At 36.9% G+C, this 11,022-nt stretch overlaps 1 long non-coding RNA gene across 1 annotated transcript; it reads right to left on the bottom strand.

Moving 5' to 3' along the window:
* Positions 1 to 648: 648 nt before the first annotated feature.
* LOC137048630 (uncharacterized) lies at positions 649 to 2,320 on the bottom strand. The gene is made up of 4 exons (XR_010899488.1): positions 2,239 to 2,320; positions 1,961 to 2,078; positions 1,199 to 1,466; positions 649 to 739 (listed from the first exon to the last, which is right to left on the bottom strand). It is a non-coding gene; the product is annotated as an uncharacterized lncRNA (long non-coding RNA).
* Positions 2,321 to 11,022: the final 8,702 nt, after the last annotated feature.

Here is an 11,022-nt window from a genome sequence, read left to right as displayed (position 1 = left end):
TGAAGGCTATATGTTTGGTCTCTAGATTTACCACCAGGATATGTACCTAAAGGGCTTGGATCACGGTGACCAGGTGTAGACATGGATGGAACAAGAGAGCTGAGTTTCTGATCAATTTGAATGTCCCGTCTCTTCAAACAATCAATCATGGACTTACCTAGATCTTGAATGGAGAGCTCCAACTGTTTTTTAGTTCTGTCACATTCCCGTTCCATACAGTATTTTATTCTTTCTTCGCTGGCCTTGCACTTAGACTCAAATTCCGCATATGGAACACAATCACTCATCCCTTGAGCACATTCTGTTAAGCGACCTTCCAGCGAAGTAATTCTTTCTGTCAGCCTTTCTATTAACCCTTTAGAACCTGAAGCTAAAAAGGGGCGTTTTCACATATTTTGTTTTTTTTTACTGTAGAATTATAACAGAATGTGCTATCCTCAAGTGCAAGGTGTTATTTTTTTCAGAAGACAACTGGCTTTCAATAATTTACAGTTATTGACCCTCACTTTAACCAAAACTGCAAAAACGGGAATACATTTTACTGCTTTTTATTTAAATCAGAAACCCACTGAACGAAAGAATCTAACACTTTAAACGTGAAGAATAAACTATAATACATATATACAAGTCTTTTTGTTACACTGGGTTGCAGAATTTTCACTCAGGAGCCTTTTTCTTTACCCCACGGCCCCTCTGAGGTGGTGTTGTGAAGGGCCCGTTTGCTTTTGTACAAGCCACACTGGGAAAAACAAACAAAACAAGCTTGTATTACAAACTCACAATATATTTATAAATGTATTTTCCATTATAAAATAATACATTAGTTAAAGCAAAATTGTAAAAAAACAAAATAAACACTTATAAATGCAACCAAATAACAATGACGTAATAGTACAAAATAATTACTTACACACATGCCAACACACACATGTACACATCACACACATGCACATGCATGTAAACACATGAACACAGACAAACACATGAATGCCATGCATGCAAACACATGAACAACATGCATGCAAACACATGAATGTAGTGCATGTAAACACATGAACGACACATGCAACGCATACGCGCATGTACACACACACTATGATACATGAAACAGTGATATTTTGAGCTAAAACATTGAATCTATGCCTATTTCACCGACATTTCTCACAGTTTCAGCATAGAAAAGACAAGCTTCACTTACATATCCATGTCTAGATCAAGGGTTGTGACCTGGTATTTCATCTGTTTCTGTGGAAGGTGGCGATGGAAAATCGGAGTCATTCAGAATATTGTCACCAGCGGGAATGCTATCCCTAATTCTTTCTCCCTCTTCCTCAGAGTCAATGTACAGTTCGCTAAAAGTGTTAATGAGCTTGTTGAGAGGCTCTCTCTATATGGTGAACGGCTCTGATGAGAAATCCAGTCTGGGTGCCGAGTCATCCTCATCAGGAGCAATATGATTGGCCATACTGGGTGAAAATAAACACTGGTTAATAAATGCAAATGTATAAGTTTACAGGTCCCTGTTCGGGCGCCATTCTATAACTGTCTTAACTACTTAAACTAAGTTTAAGACTGCTATAAGTCTGATTTTTAGGGAAGGAACCACCAACTTATTTTTTATCAACACAGTTTAAACCAGGTATAAATCACTTAAAACTATTAGAATAAACATGTGCTCTTGACACTTTATCTAATTATCCATACAACCAAATAAGTAAACCACACAAATTACATTTACAATACACCCTCAACACCTACTGAAATCAAAATACACAATGACCATACCAGCAAGAACAACTGTAAATGTAATCACGTAAATACCAGTCTTTGCATGTTTTGGTTGAGAAACAAACCCGCCTAAGATGGGCTCAACATTATTCAGGATGAACTTGACGTAAAAAGACCACACGTCCCAAAAGACTGTCTCGTAGATGATGGGAGATGTGCCGGTATCCCTTACCGTCCTTTGTGCTTAAGATCGAAGAGATCGACAGGGCAGAGAACTTGTACAGATAATAACGGGTAATCCCAGCAATCTACGAAAGTGGTAGGAATGATAGAAGCAACAAAGAGTCCTTCTACAACAGAAAACATAAACTAAACATTAGTTGTGAAACCAATTAGCAAACCATCTCAAATAACCCAAAACAAAGCATGTGCAATGATTACATATCTATACAACAAAAATCACCCCAAAAAACATGAAGAATAAATAAAGAAAAAGAAAATACTCCTTACTTTGACTGAGCATAAAACCTAAGTTTCCCAATCAGGACTCAAAGCAGTTTGTGGCAACACAGTAGGTAAGCCATGCTTCCTCTGTCCAACAAATCTTCCTAACTCTTCTTCTTCTTCTTCTCCTTTTGTTTTTATTGGCGGTTGGCAAACAACTTTCAGGTGCATTACCGCCACCCACTGATCTGGAGTATGGACTAATGATCTATATACACACCCAATTTATAAGAGAGAAAAAAGAAAAAGAAAAAAAAACACTACATTTTAAAAGAGATAAAAAACAAACAAACAAACAAACACCTATAAATAAAATAATAACAAATAAACAAACCTAAACAAATATAAATACATACAATTATAATTCTCAAATTCTATTCATTAATCTTGTTGATCCTAAATACTCTAGAAGAAGTTTCCAACCCTTGTCACCTACAGATGTTTTAAGAATATTACTAATATTTTCCTCTCCATTTTCTCTTAGTGCATGCTTTAAAACTTCTGTCTCTGATTCATACTTCTGACAATATAATAAAACATGATCCACTGTTTCTTGCTCTTCACAATAGTCGCACTTCCCATCAATATGTTTTCCAATCATGTAGAGAGAACCGTTTAACCCAGTATGCCCATTCCTTATTCTTGTCATAACCTTCTCCTCTATTCTATTTCGTCCTCTAGACCGTGTACTCCCAACTAATGGATTATCTTCCTAACTCTACTACCCACCTGGGTATATGCCACCTTCTAAAGCACCCTAGCGCCTCTAGTGGTGGGTAGTAGTAGTATTTAAGGTGGTGTGAACATGGTAACAGACCTGTCTCCAGGAAAGGATGAGATATGCTATACGATGATAAAAAATTTATCCGATGTGTCTTTGAATTATATATTGCGTCTTTTTAATAAAGTCTGGAGAACAGGGAGACTTCCTATATCATGGAAACATGGGGTTATTATTCCTATATTAAAGCCAGCTAAGAACAAGCATAATGCTACAAATTATAGACCTATAGCGTTAACGTCGAATTTGTGTAAAATAATGGAACGTATGATTGTGTTCAGATTGAGCTATTTATTAGAAAGGAAAGGAATTATTTCACCTCATCAAAGTGGATTTCGGAAAGGACGCAGTACTTTAGATGCTGTCATATGTTTAGAGACGGATATAAGAAAGGCTCAAGTCAATAAGGAGGTGGTAATAGGTATATTTTTTGACATTGAAAAAGCTTATGACATGCTTTGGAAGGAAGGGCTATTAATAAAGTTAGAACAATTAGGGATAAAAGGAAGAATGTTTAACTGGGTAAAAGATTTTTTGCTGAATAGAACAGTCCAGGTAAGGGTTGGAACATCATGTTCTAGAATATACCGAATAGATAATGGTACTCCACAAGGAAGTGTGTGCAGTCCAATATTGTTTAATATAATGATAAATGATGTATTTCAAAATGTCAAATTAGATATAGGAAGATCTCTTTATGCTGATGATGGAGCAATATGGAAGAGGGGGAGAAATGTATCATATGTAACACAAATCATTCAAACAGCCGTTAATGACGTGGAAAAATGGGCCAATAAATGGAGTTTTAAATTATCAATTGCTAAAACCCAACTAGTCTGCTTTGCGAAGAGAAATAATATCCCTGAAATAAAAGTGAAGCTGTATGATCAGGTTCTGGAACAAGTTAAAGTTATTGGATATTTAGGGATATGGATGGATTCTAGGTTGAATTTTAATACACATGTACAGAAATTGTTAGAAAAATGCAAAAAGGGTATTAATGTATTAAGATGTTTATCAGGGATGGAATGGGGAGCTAGTCGAAAGTCGATACAAAGAATATATTGTGCCTTGATCAGGTCAGTAATCGATTATGGATGTATTATTTATGGATCTGCATCAAAATCGCTTATTAAAAAAGTTGAATCAATTCAGGCACAATCATTAAGAATCTGTTGTGGGGCTTTTAGAACATCTCCTATAGCAGCGTTACAGGTTGAGGTAGGAGAAATGCCCATACATATACGTAAATTGAAATTATCAATGAATTATTGGATTAATATTAAAGGGCATTCAGAGACACACCCAGTCAAAGAAATATTAAAAGAGTGTTGGGAGTATGGAAATAATAGTATTACTAGTTTTGGTTGGACAGCAAACAAAGATGCTTTGACTTTAGGTATTAAGGAAATTCCAGTTAGTCCATCTATTGTTATTTCAGATATTCCTCCTTGGTTGCTTCCTACACCTCAAGTCGATTTTTGTCTTCAATATAAACTCAAGAATGAAAAATCCATACCTAAGGAGGTTGTTGTAAAAGAGTATTTGGAACAAGCATATTCCTCAATGCTCCATATATATACAGATGGGTCAAAGGATCCTATAACAGGATACACAGCGGCAGCTGTATACATTCAGAGATTCCAGGTCAACATTCAGAAAAGAATAACTAATTATGCATCTGTTTTTACAACTGAGTTGATAGCAATTCTATTGGCGATTCAATGGGTGGAGGATGTAAAGCCAATAAGGGTAGTTATTTTAGCTATTTTAATTAGCATTAAATAGTTTAATATCAGGGCAGTCAACAACTAGAACAGAATTAATATATGAGATTCTAATAAATTTTTTAAGAATACAGGAAATGGGTATAGTCCTGAAGTTCATATGGGTACCTGCACATGTGGGAGTACATGGGAATGAAACAGTTGACAAACTGGCAAAACAGGCATTACAACATAACAATATTGAAGTACAAATTCCACTAAGTAGGGTTGAAATAAAAGGAAGAATTAAAGAATACATGAATAAAAAGTGGCAAGAAGAGTGGGACAGGGAAATAAAAGGCAGACATCTTTACAATATTCAAAAACGAGTTGGCAAAGGGAGAGAGTGTTTTAATAGTAGGAAAGAAGATATCATCATTTCACGACTCCGAATAGGACATTCTGGATTAAATCATTCATTGTTTATAATAGGGAAACACCAAACTGGATTGTGTACCGCATGCAGTGAAGTAGAGACTATTGAACATGTACTTTTACATTGTGTAGTATTTAGCAGGGAAAGAGAAGAGTTTATTAATAAATTGAAAGATATAGGATTAGTAAATTTTAGTATATCAAATCTATTAAGTTGTGCTTCAGGAGAATCAAGGATACAGAGGGAAATACTTAGTTATCTCAAAGAAACAGGATTGGATAGCAGAATTTAAAATTTATATATGGCATAAATATTATTTATTTATTTAATTACCTTTAATTACCTTTTTTTTTTTTTTTTTTTAAGTCCCTGTTGATGCTTCACACTCCAGTCCAGTTGGTGGCGGTAATACACCATAAGTTGGATTGTCAACCGCCATTAAACAATACAAGAAGAAGAAGAAGAAGTAACAGACCTGAGTCTGTTACAAACATTCTTACCTTTCACCTCAACGAGGGAAAATTAGTGCTTATACTTCCAGTTTGCGAAAGCTACCTTTGAAGTCATTGGACATGCCATCGCTGATCACTCTGACTCTGGTCGCTGGTCCCATGCATGCTGCATTTGAGATGCAGCTCAAATTTCTCTGTTAAAATCTTAAAGCATTTTTCTGTGAGCAGAGGTGTCAAAAGTACTCGCATTCATTACTCAAGTGGAAGTATAGATACTAGGGTTTAAAAATACTTCTGTAGGAGTTGAAGTATCAACTCAAGCTTTTTACTTAAGTAAAAGTCTAAAAGTACTGGTTTCAAAACTACTTAAAGTATAAAAGTAAAAGTAATGTAAGGAAAAAATGCCATTAAAGACAAAAGCTTAGGCCACACCACAGGGGCCTATAGCGCACTACCCCACCTCCTCAAGAAAAACTTTTCTAAAGGCCATACTGACTATAATGTTATATTAAAATGTTAATGTTGAAAAATTTGGGAGGCACTGGCTACCTGTTTCAGCCGCATATATACCCATTGAAAATGATTGCATTTTAGTACAATGGAAATATACCATTATGTGTACTGCTGAGCATTAACATGTGTTTCCTGAAGCGGAAGATATGATGACTAGTTGCCTATAAGTAATGTTATCAATAACCTTTATCGGAATGTAAATGTAGGCTACATGTGTGATCAGTGTTGCCAGATTGACGACGCTTTAGAGCCCTACGGGCCCTGACTTTTTTTTACACCCCTAACCTCATACCCACTGTCGGCCGCCGACTGCTTGGTTGTCACTTTAAAAAAAAAAAAAAAAAAAAAAAATTATCCAAACATTTTTCTAAATTAACTTTAATAAAGAAACTAAACGAAATATAACTACTTGGACATTACAATCAAAGCTGAACGATTTTAATGACTGCAGGAGTGTGCCATAGGATTGTGCAGGGCCTGTGCAGGGCTCAAAGAATATATAGTAAAATGCAACTTATTCCTGTGTTCAAAGCTGAATTTATCATCATTACTCCAGTCTTCAATGTTACATGATCCTTCACTAATCATTCCCATATGAGGATCTGATGATCAACACACATTTATGATTATTATCAGTTGTGCTGCTCATGGTGATGCTTAAATTTTGTGGAAACCATCTAAACATTTGTGGTAAAATTAAAAAGAGAGTAATTAATACTTTTATTGATCAGACATGCATTTAATTGATCAAAAGTGATATTGTTAATATTACAAAAGATAATAATTTATTTAATAAATGCAAATAAATGCTGTCCATTGAACTTTCTTTTCATCAAAGAATCCTGAAAAAATAAATGTATCATGGTTTCCACAACATTTTAAAGCAGCGCAACTGTTTCCATCACAGATAATAATCATAAATGTTTGTTGATTATAAAATCATCATATGAGAGTGATTAGTGAAGGATCATGTGACACTGAAGACTGGACTAATGATAAATGCAGCTTTGATCACATAGAAAAAAAAGGCTGTTTTAATTTGTAATAATATTTCACAATATTACTGTTTTAACTATTTTTGATTAAATAAATGCAGCCTTGGTGAGCAGAAGATACTTAACATTAAAAAAGCTGCATTATAGGCTGCTTTATTGTCAATAAATAGGCTACATTGAGATGGCTTGAAAAACACACATAAAGCATATATTGTCGCACTCGTCTGATTGTCTTCGTCACGTTTCATCACTCATAACGATTGTTTTCCTTCAGCTGTAGCTCCAGCGTGACAGGGTATTACTTCTACGAATCCGCTTTTGGAATTTGGACTTTCTGTGAGAGCGAACTCCTCATATTTAGATGCGAATAAAATGACAGCAGGTCATGCATAGATTAATTTTTGTCTCTGATTTTAAATCTTAATTCACATTGGTTTCTATGTAAATACACTTGCCCGTGAACCTCAAATAGCGCTCTATCAACCGAGATTAGAGAAGGCTGTCTTTAGCGTCCCTGTTAATTTGGCCGTCGCCGCGCAGGGTAACGCTGGTTCGAATCCCGCTCGGAGCGGGTCGACTAGAATCGGTGAGACCCAGTAAAAGTGCGGGGGACGAAAATACATTTTATTAAAATTGAGGGGGACACGTCCCCCCCCCGTCCCCGTCCCCGTCCCCCACGTAATCTACGCACATGCCACTGCCAAAATGCGTAATTCATTGATAAATTACTGTACAATAATCCGCCGACAAAAAAATAACAATGCGCTTAGCTTTGCTCTGACAAAACTACAGTAGGCCTACCCTTGTGAAGTTCATAGAACATGCACTTAGCCCAGTCAAAACTGATTCAAACCTCTTTCAGCAGCTGTTGGGGTTGCTAGTTGCAGATGTCCTGAGTGTATGATGGACAGGAATCATGATTATATTTATAAAGAGTCTTCGAGTCACAGGTGTATTCCACGTTTGAGAGTTGGTTCACTCTCCCACTCCTTACTGTAGAAACGGGTTGTGTATATATATACTGTATGTATGCCACTTTATCATAGCGATCACTTGAATATACATCTATCACGAGTTATCGCGCTAAAAACCTGGCTGTCATGAATGAGCGCCTGCCTGCTGATCGCTGATTGACTGAAAGTGCGTGCTCGTCCGCTGGAACCCGCCCAATTTGGCAACACCGTGTGTGATTTGTGCTTTGAGTCATGTGCAGGCACGATGCATCGCGTAGTAACCAATAGGGTGTTGGTTTGGTATATGTTTACACTTCTCATCCAACCACAATCAAATTCACACTATCCGGATGACGCGATTTATCTGCATTTTTTTTTTAAACAAGATTAAATGAAAGAGGAGTAACGAGGCTATTTTTACAAAGTAAGGAGTAGAAAGTACAGATAATTGCGTGAAAATGTAAGGAGTTGAAGTAAAAAGTAGGCAGAAAAATAATTACTCCAGTAAAGTATAGATACCCAAAATTTCTACTTAAGTAAGGTAACGAAGTATTTGTACTTCGTTACTTGACACCTCTGTCTGTGAGCGATTACAATGTCAGACTGTCGGTAGAAGGTGGCTGAAGGCGACGTCTGAGGCGCTCCAACCACACAGCTGTCAAGTGAATTTCATCCACGCTACTACCCGCCCGCGAGGAGTTATTCTATACACCCATGAATTTTAGCAATGTCACAATCCACCTGTTTTAGCAACTTATGACCTGTTGCAGGACTCTGGATCAAATGTAAGAGAGAATCTCATGTGCTGTTATGTTTGATCGTGTTTTACATTGAGTTATCAGCTAAGTATCAGCTAAGTGTTTATTTGAGTACTTCTAGCGAGTGGATAGTGTATTGCGTGAAATGGCATCGAAGTGTGTGTGTCACGTGCGAGAGGTGTTAGCGGCAAAGTGGCTAACGTTTTGATTGTTATATTTCTATTCTGATTTTTATATATATATATATATATATATATATATATATATATATATATATATATATATATATATATATATATATATATATATGTGTGTGTGTGTGTGTGTGTGTGTGTGTGTGTGTGTGTGTAAATACAAATTGATTAATAACAGATCTATATAGAAATGAATGTATAAGTAGCCTCAGTCTATTTTGTTCTCTAAAGATATATTCTAGTCTATTAATCTATTTTATACATTATTTCATTATGTGTTTTGTGGTTAACTACCTGATTTATTTAATGTGTACTTTGTGATTAACAGGCACAGCTAAGAGAAATCAGATAACTGCCCGTCTGTTTGTGTTTTAACCACACAGGTATGTTAATATGAATTTCAGAAACATAGTAATGCTGTTTTGTATAATTAGTATAGAATGAAAACGTTGTAAATGTATAAATTTTTAAAATTATGAATGTGTATTACTCATACTATTACATATAATGTGTATGTTTGTTGTAAATTGTGTGCGTGTTGCTCATTCCTGTGATGACCCTTGAGAGGTCCCAGATAACAGTGCCTGTCTGTTTGTGTGTTTTAACCACACAGGTGCAAAAATTAAATCGCCTTTATAAACCAGATTTGTGTGGAAAAACCTTTTTATTATCATCAAAAATTTAATACAACACAGGAACAACTGCTACACATGCACCACTACTACTACTGCACTTCACGCATCACCCCCCCCCCCCCCACACACACACACACACACCTAACTATTCACATAATAACCAACATAGACAAGCTTAAACAATGATAACAAAACAACAGATTTTTTTGTGTCTTACAAAGTAATCATGTTCATGAAGAGCAGACATACAGTTGCCTGGTGCAGACACAGCTGCTGCCAGATTGTCCCACACATGCATGCTCTCCTGCACTGGCTTCTGTGATCCGGGGTTCATTGCCATGATCCTCTGCAATTTCTGGATCTACAATGTCCCCATTAAGAAGACACAGGTTGTGGAGCACCATGTAGCATGCAACAACCTCAGGAACAATTGAAGGGCTGACTTCCAGGGCCTTAAAGAAAATGGAACGCCTGCGTGTTTTTTAGCATTCCGAAGGCCCTCTCAACAGTGTTCCGTGCACAAGAATGTTTCTTGTTGTAGCGAGTCTGTACAGTGCTCTGAACAGGCTCTCTGTATGAGGTCATGAGGCAGATGCGGGAAAATGGATACCCACCATCTCCGAGGATGCGCTTTCCTGCGTGTGGATTTAGGCGGCCAGCGACAATAACAACATTATAGTTCTTAGCACCCTGGAATTGTGCACGGACCAGGGATACCCAACAAAAATATTGAGGAACTTTCCCTGGTGGTCAGTGATGGCCTGCAACTGGACAGAATGAAAGAGTTTTCTGTTAAGATAGCACTGGCGTCACTTGCTGGTGATTTGATGCAGATGTGACAGCCATCTATGGCACCGGCTACTACAGAGAAAGCTGGAGATCCTGCCAGCTAAGCAAAACCTGCTCCCAATGCTTCCAGATCATTTGTGGTTGGGAAAGCAATAAGCCAACTCAAAATCCCGATGACTGCCTTGCTCTTGCTATGCATAATGTCATGTACAGTGAAATTGGGGATGTCAAAGGCTAGTGAAACTACCCTATATGATGCTGCATGGGCCAGCCAGTAAAGGAACACTAGCACCTCGATGTCCTTCTTCCACTCATGGTCACAATCAGACTTCACCTCAGCCATCAGACACTGGATGGACTGCCTTGAAAGTCAGAGGTTGGGGCTAAGGTCAGCTACATCTTCGAAATATACCCGAAAAAAAGTGGCAGTAGGTTGTAGGGCTCACGATCTGTAAACATGTATACTTTATTTTATAATATCATTTAAATCGACAAAACACTTGTTCATGTGTTAACTTATTTATACATTTATGTATGTATTTATATAAGTGATCTATTATGTATGGTGTGTGTGTGTG

The sequence above is a fragment of the Pseudorasbora parva genome, chromosome 20, assembly GCF_024679245.1.
Source record: "Pseudorasbora parva isolate DD20220531a chromosome 20, ASM2467924v1, whole genome shotgun sequence".
In the NCBI taxonomy this organism is placed as follows: Eukaryota; Metazoa; Chordata; class Actinopteri; order Cypriniformes; family Gobionidae; genus Pseudorasbora; species Pseudorasbora parva.
This window is presented reverse-complemented; position numbering and strand designations above follow the sequence as displayed.